This window comes from Carassius carassius, chromosome 41, assembly GCF_963082965.1.
Source record: "Carassius carassius chromosome 41, fCarCar2.1, whole genome shotgun sequence".
NCBI lineage: Eukaryota > Metazoa > Chordata > Actinopteri > Cypriniformes > Cyprinidae > Carassius > Carassius carassius.
In genome coordinates, this window is record NC_081795.1 from 4591264 (window position 1) to 4602749 (window position 11486).

The following is an 11486-nucleotide window of genomic DNA, read 5'->3' on the forward strand; positions in this document are numbered from 1 at the left end:
TGCCACTCCAAAACTAATCAAAATTATTGTACCAATAAACAAGAGACAATTATTATAGCCAGGAGAAAAATAATGTTGAGATAGAGAATATATTTACCCCTTAAATAATGTGTAATCATGATATGTAGAAATTGGAAAATACAAGGTGCAGTCAAGGTATACTGTATGTTCAGTGAAACTTTTATTTAGCCAGCATGAACCAAATTACCCAGGACTTTCTAAACAACTTCAACGGTCAAAATCATGTCTGACCCGCTCCATGTCTCATATTGCGCATCCTATCTTACTCGGTCGTGCTGTTCACTTTTCATAAATCAACATAAATGGAAAAAAAAATAACATTATAATATTTTAACAAATATGAAACGCGCTTTTTTTAATGGCTACAACAGTATAGTATGCCTACATAGCCTACTCTCTATTTGTACACATTTCTGCACATTAATTTAATTCTGAATTTTGCACACACAAGTTGAAAGGCATTTGTTCAAATCAAGTTCACGGATAATTGTGCGTGCATTTATTAGCCTAATAATTATGATACTAAAATCCTAACAAATAGGCTATGCTATGTACAAAATATCAGATGAGCCCATAATATGAACGGTTAAGTATTTTCCTCCCATAGAAAACCATTATAAGAACGCTTAATGTGGCTTAATGCAGATTAGAATGTCCCCTTATTATGTCGAAATAACGAGATATCGATACTAGGCTACTGTGTCCACCGTGGTCTCCTTTTTGATCAGCGGAAACGATTTTTGCTTGTTTGGGATCTGACTGTCCAGCGTATTTGAAAAAGTTAAGCAAACTTTCCTGTCTTTTTGACATTTTTCCCCTGCGTGAAACGATCGAGGCTAACAGCAATCTCAACTAGTACAACAAGCGAGCAAGTCATGTGTCACAAACATTGAACACTACACAAACAGTAATTTTTTTTTTAATTTACGCAATTAATTTTAGTGACACAGGAGGTGCCGAATCCAATGTCGGAGGTGACGGAACATGTTCCGGCTCAAATTAAGCCCTGGTAAAACCTGACTTTTCAAATGAGCTTGAACGTGAACTGCGCGTTCTGTTCATTCCTGCCAGAGTGAGCGCCGCTCTCGTTCACGTTCATTGTAGTGATGGGAAGTTCGGATCATTTTACCGACTCGGACTTTTGAGTCTCGTTCAGCAAAATGAACGAATCTTTTTTCGAGTCATTTCGTTCATTTCGTTCATTTTAGTAAAATGTAATGAAAATGTTATGTGTTACTTCCCCAACACATCTAGTACGTACGCAAACGTTGATCCCACTAAAAACAATACAAAACTAAAATGCTATAAGATACAGAAAAAAAAATTCCTTCTTTACCTGGGTCTTCAGTCTGTGATTAGCTCACTTCACCTCTTATCTGACAAGAGTCCTCGGGTTTAAGTCATTCCTTAATCACGTGACAGCCACATACGCAAAACTAACGCAGTCTTGAGCCGGAAAGAGAATTGATTAGTTCATCTCATGAGTCTTTCGGGTCTCGGGTCGAGTTTGACTCGTTCCTTAATCACGGGACAGACCCATACGCTATTTCTGTCACTGTGTTTTTGTTACTGTTTGTTGAGGATCTGTGGTTTGTTATTATTTTATAAATAAATAAAACCCTGTTATAAATAAAATATTGATTAATTTGTCTTTTTGACTGTCTATCGGTAAATAAACACTAGGCTATATAATAATATAATAATTCAAGCTTACAATAAAAAGTATTTATACTAGTTTGTTCATTTTTACTCCAATTTTGAGTTTGCTAGTATAATAATTGCTTTTCCTAGGCAGACTTGACATATTGGTGTAATATATGTATAAGAAGATTGCTCAAAAAAGGACATAATGACATATACATTAAAAGCAAATAAAATTTTGAATTTGAATTATTAATGTTAGTTTAAAACATTAAGGTTATGATAACTTCAGCTTTAACAGTTTTAACCCAGCTCAGAGTGAGGAGGATACTTCAGATCCTGGTGCTACTGCCAGTGCAGGGGCCATGTTTTGGGAAGACTTTGACGAGAGGGTAGCAAGCTTGAGGCCTTCTGCTACCTCTTCTAAAACCTCAGATGCAATAAAGGTGCAGGCCTACCTTGCAGAGCCACTCTTACCCCGCACATCAGACCCTCTGGCCTGGTGGAGGAGATGTTCACCAGTATACAAAAGCCTTTCTGAAGTCACAAAGACAAGACTTTGCATTGTGGCCACATCTGTGCCATCTGAAAGAAATTTTTCTAAAACTGGGCAGATTATCTCAGATAGAAGAAACAGACTCAGCCCATCCAAGGTCAGGGAGCTTGTTTTTTTTAATGCAAACATGCCTTAAAGCAAGTCCTAAAAATATAGCCACAGTGTGTTATTTATTTTAAAGCTTATTTATTTTTATTTATTTAGAAAAAGACTAGCTTGTTGTGCAATATTTTTGTTGTTGTTGTGATTTTAAAGGTAATTTGTTATTGTTATAAGGCTCCGTAGCTTTAGTATCTCTTCATTTTCATTTATTTTTATTTAAATGGTTTAAAATTATTTGGGGAATAGTTATACTCTTTGATATAAAGTTTTTATTTTGGCACAAAAGTGTTATTTATTTTAAAATGTATTCATTTTAAATTATTATATAAAAAAAGCAAAGCTTGTTGTGCAATATTTAGTTTTTCTTTTTTTTCTTTTTTTATATTGTACTTTTAAAGTTCATTTGTTAAGGTTATTAGACCCTGTGGCTTTATTATCTTTTAGTTTTATCTTTATTATACTTTTTTATTATTTTGATTTATTTTGGAATAGTTGTCCTCTTTGTTACAAAGCTTTAATGGCACAAAAATAAACAATAAACAACAATTCAAAAGTATGTACACAGTGTTTTAATGTTTATAAAGTGTCATATGTTACAAAAGTATGGTTTATACAGACAATCTGATTTAATAATTACTCTAGCCAATGTTGTCACATCACGGGACAAAAGAACGAACAACCCGAAGAACCGAAAGATTAACTAATCAATTCTCTCTCCGACTCAATACTGCATTCTTTTACTGTCTATGGTTTTAGCGTACGGGGCTGTCACGTGATTAAGGAATGACTCGACCCGACCCGAAGACTCATGAGATGAACTAATCAATTCTCTTTCCGGCTCATATTGCATTGGTTTTAGCGTATGTGGCTGTCACGTGATTAAGGAACGAGTCAAAAACCCGATAGACCCGAACTATGAACTAATCAATTCTCTCTCCGACTCAATACTGCATTCTTTTACTGTCTATGGTTTTAGCGTACGGGGCTGTCACGTGATTAAGGAATGACTCGACCCGACCCGAAGACTCATGAGATGAACTAATCAATTCTCTTTCCGACTCATATTGCATTGGTTTTAGCGTATGTGGCTGTCACGTGATTAAGGAACGAGTCAAAAACCCGATAGACCCGAACTATGAACTAATCTATTCTCTTTCCGGCTCATATTGCATTGGTTTTAGCGTATGTGGCTGTCACGTGATTAAGGAACGAGTCAAAAACCCGAAAGACCCGAACTATGAACTAATCAATTCTCTTTCCGGCTCAGACTGCATTGGGTTAGCGTATGGGGCTGTCACGTGATTAAGGAACAAGTCAAAAACCCGATAGACCCGAACTATGAACTAATCAATTCTCTTTCCGGCTCAAGACTCCATTGACTGACAGGTGAATCCATAGACATGTATGGTGAATCACTACTACTAGAACAGAACCTATAGAATAATGCGCATGCGCGACTGAACGAATCACTCCCCGAGACGACTCGTTCTTCCCGAGTCACATTAAAGATTCGTTCAAAATGAACGAATCGTTCAAGAACGACACATCACTAGTTCATTGTATGAAAAGTGATTCGTTCAGTTCAGCGTTCTGCGAAAATATGAACGCGTTCAGTGAACGTCGTTCATTGAACGTCGTTCATTGAACGCATTCATGCACAACACTGCTGACAGTGATCAGTCTGGACAGCTGCCTGTCCATCTGGGTGGTGGTGTGGGCTCGGACTAAACGAACCGTCCTGAAAGCGAGGATAATCTGCCTGCTTATTTGGTTAGCACCAGTTGCTTGCACCATGCCTTGTGTCATCTTTCGGAAAACATTTCACATTTCTCCACAACAAATAGTGTGCATCCATGATTTTTCATGACTGAAAGCCTACAGGAGGGAGGTTGTGTTCCATTTTGTAGTGGGTTTCCTCATCCCATTTGTCATAATTTTAGCTTCTTATGTGGCGATCGGGGTACGAATTAATCGCCTCCGGAAAGACAATAAACTAAAACTCTTTCGTATTATCCTATCTGTAATCCTGGCCTTCTTCTTCTGCTGGCTTCCATTTTATGTTTACCGGTTCCTCGAAGTGTGGTTGCATGAAAAGAATGAGACGAACCCATCAGATGAGCTGACCAGCTTCAAGAATGTTTTTGACCAGATAGGGCTCTTCATAGTCAATCTTGCTTACTTGAACAGCTGCCTGAATCCTTTCTTGTATATATTCATGTGTGAAGATTTTCAGAAAAAGCTCAAGCGGTCTTTGGTGATGGTGTTCGAGAGCGCCTTCGCAGAGGAACATCTGGGTATCCTCTCGCAACATTCCCAATCCCAACACAAATCTCATTCCCAGAGTGGAACTGGACCTAGTCTGACCCAGTCTGTGACACTTGAGGCTTAAATTAAACATTCACAGCACCACATGGTTATTTAAATTAAATAACATACAAAAAGGAAAAGCACATGCAATTCATCAAAATATTAATAGTATGTTCTTCATTTGTTTTAGTTTTTTTATGTTGTAAGATGGAAGCTTTACAACAATGTTTGAATAAATCTCATAAATGTGAAAAATTACACTTTCAATCAGTGTTGTCCTAGTTACTAATGTGGCAGTTTGAGACTTTAGGTGAATTCCGACTACGCCACCCAAATGTAATCCGGGAACCCAGAAATAGTTTGAGTACATAAAGCACACAGGTACGCAATGGCTGAGTCAGATACCAGACAATGGTGAAAGTACAAACAGTTTATTGAAAAAAGCATAATTTACTTAACACACTTTTTAATAAAGAATCTTAAAACCAGACACGTCACACATTACACACACACACACACACACACACACACACACACACACACACACACCACTTCAGAACCTGGGGAATTTGTCCTGGCTATCAGATCAACACTGCAACCACTCGTGCTCTCTCACAACACTACACTCACTGTGAACACTGCAGACTGTCAATCAAACCACCACCACACCCAGAAGACTTCAGGAACCACGGATGGCCCCAGATTCTGAAGGGAAAAGACAAAGAATATTCAATACAAAAAAACGATACACGAAACATGCACTCTCACATCAAGGTTGTCAAAGAAGCATATAAAAATCGCACGCACTGCCAAACAGGCCAGTTTCTCTATAATGACAGTGCTCAGCACGTTAGCGGGAGATTCTAGACCACCCCACAAACTCCCTGACAGAGAAATGAACGACAATGTCACAAACAGTAAATCAGTTCATCACACAATAATGAATGCAGAATTCGGATTAAACACCAGTGTTGGGGAGTAACTAGTTACATGTAACGGCGTTACGTAATTTAATTACAAAATTATTGTAACTGTAATTAGTTACAGTTACTAAGAAAAAATGAGTAATTAAATTACAGTTACTTATGAAATTTTTTACGATTACAAAGGGGATTACATTTGAATATTTACACACATTCACATACAGATTTAACTGATTTATTTCCCAAATTGCACTGACTTTTCTGAGACATACCGCCCTAATAATTTCCGGGATGCGGAAATACAGTCTAATTCGTAGAATCCAGTCATAAAAACGGAATGCCTAACGCGGACGGAATATGCCACATTTTGGATGACTAAATCAAAAGTAGGTCAGTACACTTGAATCAAAACATGACATGGACTAGTGTCTGTGAATATAAAGCCCCAAAAATGCAATATATGACTTGCACATTCTGCGTGTCTGTGGAAATCAGGCGTGGACTGGACACCGGGAGAACCGGGACAATTCCCGGTGGCCTGGCAGACGATTTTGCCCCACTATTTAATATCATTATTGTATAATTGCCTGCCGAATGTACTAAAGCGATCATTTGCGAATCCGTCATTTGATAATTAAATCTCTAATAAGTCATGAAGTTTTAGTTGTGACTCGCGCGCTCTCCGCGCCTCCGCCAAACGGTTTGGATCAGAGGTAGCCCTAATCAATGCGAGAGAGTGGAGTGTGGACGCGCACAGCTGGAGCAGAGAAGCAGAACTCCTGTTCAGGGTTTCAGGTCAGTTTCATCTGTAAAGATGCTTTTTTGTCTTTGTTTTTTTATTTATTTAATCAAGCAGCAGCACGTTGCTCATCAGTCATCACTAAAAATACTATATAAAGGACATCATTATTATCTGTTGTAATGTTACTGTCACAGTGTCTGGGTTGTGTCCCTGGGTTTCCACTAGATGTCCCCCTTTCTCACGGTGTCTGTCACCTTATCACTTCCTGTTCCCTTATTTGGTCACCTTCCTCCTTGTTAGTAATTGATTGTTCCCCACCTGTCTCCTGATCCCTCATTATCCTTCTGTGTATTTATACCCGGTCTGTCTGAGTCTGTGTTACGGAGTCCTTGTTTAATGTCCTATAGTTATTCATGTCCGTCGCTTCTTGCCTTGCCTTGCTTTGCCTTGTCTTCGTGTCTTGTTTATGTTCGATATTCTGGTTTTGACCCTGCCTGGACTGTTTACCCCTTTGGTTTACCCTTTAATAAATGACTTACCCGCACTTGGATCTCTCCGTGTTTCTTGTATCACCACACGTGACAGAAGGACTCCGTCACACTAGGAACCAGCGGTATGTCTTTTTTCCGTTCCCCAGCCAAGATGGCGGAGCGGCGAACCAAGTACCTTCGGTTGATCGCCCTCCGCCAAGAGGGCAATGAAGTGGGTGCCCTGGCTCAGGTGTTCTGGTCCCTGGCCGAGGGCATGGGCTACAACGATGCGGCCCTCAAGGACTATTTCAATGGCGGGCTGGATGATCCAGTGTCTCATGAGGAGATGGCGCAGTTAGAGACACTGGAATTCTGGGAATTCGTGCGCTACCTGCAGCATCGGCTTCGGTGGGATGCCCCAGCCACTTCGGTCTCTTCCGGCGGGGTGGTCGTCAGCCCAGCACCACTGCCCAGGATGGCAACCAGCCAAGCGCCACAACCCAAGATGGCCACCAGTCCAGCACCACTGCCCAGGATGGCTAACAGCCAAGCGCCACAGCACAAGATGGCCGCTAACCCAGCGCCAATGCCCAAATTGGCCACTTTTCCAGCGCCACAGCCCAAGATGGCCGCCAGCCCAGCGCCAATGCCCAAATTGGCCACCGGTTCAGCGCCACAGCCCAAATTGGCCACCGGTCCAGCACCACAGCACAAGGTGGCCGCTAACCCAGCGCCAATGCCCAAATTGGCCACCGTTCCAGCACCACAGCCCAAGATGGCCGCCAGCCCAGCGCCAATGCCCAAATTGGCCACCGGTTCAGCTCCACAACCCAAGATGGCCGTCAGCCTAGCGCCACAGCACCAGATGGCCGTCAGCCTAGCGCCACAGCACAAGATGGCCGTCAGCCAAGCGCCACAGCACAAGATGGCCGCTAACCCAGCGCCAATGCCCAGATTGGCCACCGGTCCAGCGCCACAGTACAGGATGGCCGCCAGCCCAGCGCCAATGCCCAAATTGGCCACCGGTTCAGCGCCACAGTACAAGATGGCCGCCAGCCCAGCACCACAGTACAAGAGGGCCGCCTGTCCAGAGTCATGGCCCAAGATGGCTGCTTGCCCAGCGCCGTTGCACAGGATGAGAGTCTCAGTTGACCCTCCGGAGTCTAGTCAGGTTCCAGTTGACCCTCCGGAGTCGAGTCAGGTGCCAGTTGACCCTCCGGAGTCGAGTCAGGTGCCAGTTGACCCTCCGGAGTCGAGTCAGGTGCCAATTGACCCTCCGGAATCGAGTCAGGTGCCAGTGAACTCTCCAGAGTCGAGTCAGGTGCCAGTGAACTCTCCAGAGTCGAGTCAGGTGCCAGTGAACTCTCCAGAGTCGAGTCAGGTGCCAGTGAACTCTCCAGAGTCAGGGCTAGTCACCGCTGATCCTCCAGAGTCAGTGCTAGTCACCGCTGATCCTCCAGAGTCAGGGCTAGTCACCGCTGATCCTCCAGAGTCAGGGCTAGTCACCGCTGATCCTCCAGAGTCAGGGCTAGTCACCGCTGATCCTCCAGAGTCAGGGCTAGTCACCGCTGATCCTCCAGAGTCAGGGCTAGTCACCGCTGATCCTCCAGAGTCAGGGCTAGTCACCGCTGATCCTCCAGAGTCAGGGCTAGTCACCGCTGATCCTCCAGAGTCAGGGCTAGTCACCGCTGATCCTCCAGAGTCAGGGCTAGTCACCGCTGATCCTCCAGAGTCAGGGCTAGTCACCGCTGATCCTCCAGAGTCGGGGCTAGTCACCGCTGATCCTCCAGAGTCGGGGCTAGTCACCGCTGATCCTCCAGAGTCGGGGCTAGTCACCGCTGATCCTCCAGAGTCGGGGCTAGTCACCGCTGATCCTCCAGAGTCGGGGCTAGTCACCGCTGATCCTCCAGAGTCAGGGCTGGTCACCGCGGATCCTCCAGAGACTAGGCTGGTCACCGTTGACCTTTCAGAGTCAAGTCAAGTCACCGGTGATCTTCAAGGACTGAGTCAAGTCACCGGTGGTCTTCAAGGACTGAGTCAAGTCACCGGTGGTCTTCAAGGACTGAGTCAAGTCACCGGTGGTCTTCAAGGACTGAGTCAAGTCACCGGTGGTCTTCAAGGACTGAGTCAAGTCACCTCTGATCTTCATGAACAAAGGCAAGTCACCATTGATCTTCATGAGCAAATGCAAGTCACCAATGATCTTCATGAGCAGTGTCAGGCCAGCACCAATCTTCTGGAGTCCAGTAAGGACACCAGGGGATTACCAGAGTTTTGTTGTCCCATTGATCCAGCCGCACGGAGGTCTGCTCCGCCTTGGGGGGCTCTGGTCCTGACCACATGGCTGTGGTGGTCTTCTGCTCCGCCCTGGGGGCCTTCCGCCCTGACCACACGGTTGTGGGGGTCTTCCGCTCCGCCCTGGAGGACTCTGGCTTCATCCACAAGGACGTGGTGGTCTTCTGCTCCACCCTGGGGGGCTTCCGTCCTGACCACACGGTTGAGGTGGTCTTCTGCTCCGCCCTGGGAGGCTTCCGCCCTGACCACAAGGTTGTGGTGGTCCTCTGCTCCGCCCTGGGGGACTCCAGTCTCCACCACATGGACGGTGTGGTCTTCTGCCCCGCCCTGGAGGGGCTTCATGTTGTTTTTTGTTTTTGTGTTCACTCCTGTCCCTGTTCCTCTCTGTGAGCCTGGCCCTCCGTCCCTCCCCCTGAACCTCCTCCGGTCCTCCTCCCTCCTGGTCTCTCTGTTTTGTGTCTACACTTCTGGTATCTGTTCCCCATGATTTTTTTTTTTCTGGCCCTCCGTCCCTCCCCCTGAGCCTCCACCTGTCCGCCTCCCTCCTGGTCTCTGTTTTATGTCTGTCGTGGAGCGTTTGCGAGCCGCTCCGTAGAGGGGGGGTACTGTCACAGTGTCTGGGTTGTGTCCCTGGGTTTCCACTAGATGTCCCCCTTTCTCACGGTGTCTGTCACCTTATCACTTCCTGTTCCCTTATTTGGTCACCTTCCTCCTTGTTAGTAATTGATTGTTCCCCACCTGTCTCCTGTTCCCTCATTATCCTTCTGTGTATTTATACCCGGTCTGTCTGAGTCTGTGTTACGGAGTCCTTGTTTAATGTCCTATAGTTATTCATGTCCGTCGCTTCTTGCCTTGCTTTGCCTTGTCTTCGTGTCTTGTTTATGTTCGATATTCTGGTTTTTACCCTGCCTGGACTGTTTACCCCTTTGGTTTACCCTTTAATAAATGACTTACCTGCAATTGGTTCTATCTCCGTGCCTCATTGGATCCCTGCCGTGACAGTTACAGTAGTAATTCAGCTGAAAAAAAATCAAATTTTTTTTATAGGTTTAGGGGGAGCTACAACAGACAACAACACAACCCTTACGAAAATTAACATTTTAATATTTAACTATAAATCCAGAGAAAATGGTTACTATTGTTTAACTGTGATAACCAAAATGTAAAATTATTTTACAAATGTATTTATTTAAAAATAAATACAAATCCATTTGCAAAAAAAAAAAAAAAAAAAAAAAACAAGGTTATTTTACTTTTATATAGACTAATAAAAGCATGGTAATTTTTTGTAAGGGAAAAACATGACTCGTGTACAGTATTAGGATTTTTCTATAAAGATATTGTAGTATTGTAGAGTATTGCATTGTAAAGTATAGTTTTGTTCAATCTTGAGTATTAAAGTCATGAGAGAGATGGATATCAGGGCAAAATAAAAAGACTGAAGAGAAAAATGGAAGTGAAAGTGCAGTTCAGGAGAGAACTTTTAATTATTTTGCATGTCCCCAAATTAAAGATTTAAACCTTTTTTATGTCAGGTCCATACAAAAAATAGTTTTGTCCATGAATTTGTTTGTATGAGTTTGAATTTTCCAGTCTGAATTTTTTTCCCAGTCCGCCCCTCTTGTAAATTAATGGCAAAGACATGGTTTCATTTACTATAGGCCTACTGAAGCTCGCAGTGTTTTCAACCTCTGCTGCCTCAATATAGGAGTACACGAGCACATAAACATAATTTCTAGAACTGCTCTGTGTCACTTCATATGCATTTTACTTATTTTGAGAAAACTATCATCATATACAGAGACAGCAGTTCAAAAAACACCAATGTTTCAGGAGTTTATTACACAGAATACGTCACATGCTTATTAGATAACTGTATTTAAGTTGATGTATATGCTTTTATTTATTATTCTTTAATTTTCACAAATTTAGAAAAGTAATCAAAAAGTACTCAAAAGTAATTAGTTACATTACTTTAATAAAGTAATTGAAAAAGTTACACTACTATTACTTTTTAAACAGGGTAACTTGTAATCTGTAACCTATTACATTTCCAAAGTAACCTTCCCAACACTGTTAAACACCCATATATAAACTAAATAAATACAAGGGTGACGTAGAGAATTTGTCAGTGTGCAATTATTTCCCCCCAACCTCAGTTCAACAGTCGAGGAATACTGTCACATTAAGGATCGATTTTAGAAATATCCGACGCGTGCTTCGATCGGCTTGAATACAGTCCACAACCGGATGGAAGCAGTCACACTGTTGAAATAAAATACAGTGTCTCAGATAGTAGTAGACAGTTGGAGCAAGAGACAGAAATGAGGGCGAACACGGTAATTTATACGTGAAACGCCACCCCATCCACTTCAGGGTCATTTAGTATCACACATAGATAAACAGTCAGTCAGTAGCGAGCCGACAGC

The 11486-nt window shown here is 43.1% G+C and overlaps 1 pseudogene; it reads left to right on the forward strand.

The window, feature by feature from the left end:
- The first annotated feature begins 194 nt into the window (after positions 1 to 194).
- On the forward strand, positions 195 to 4823 carry LOC132123015 (C3a anaphylatoxin chemotactic receptor-like; annotated as a pseudogene).
- Positions 4824 to 11486: the final 6663 nt, after the last annotated feature.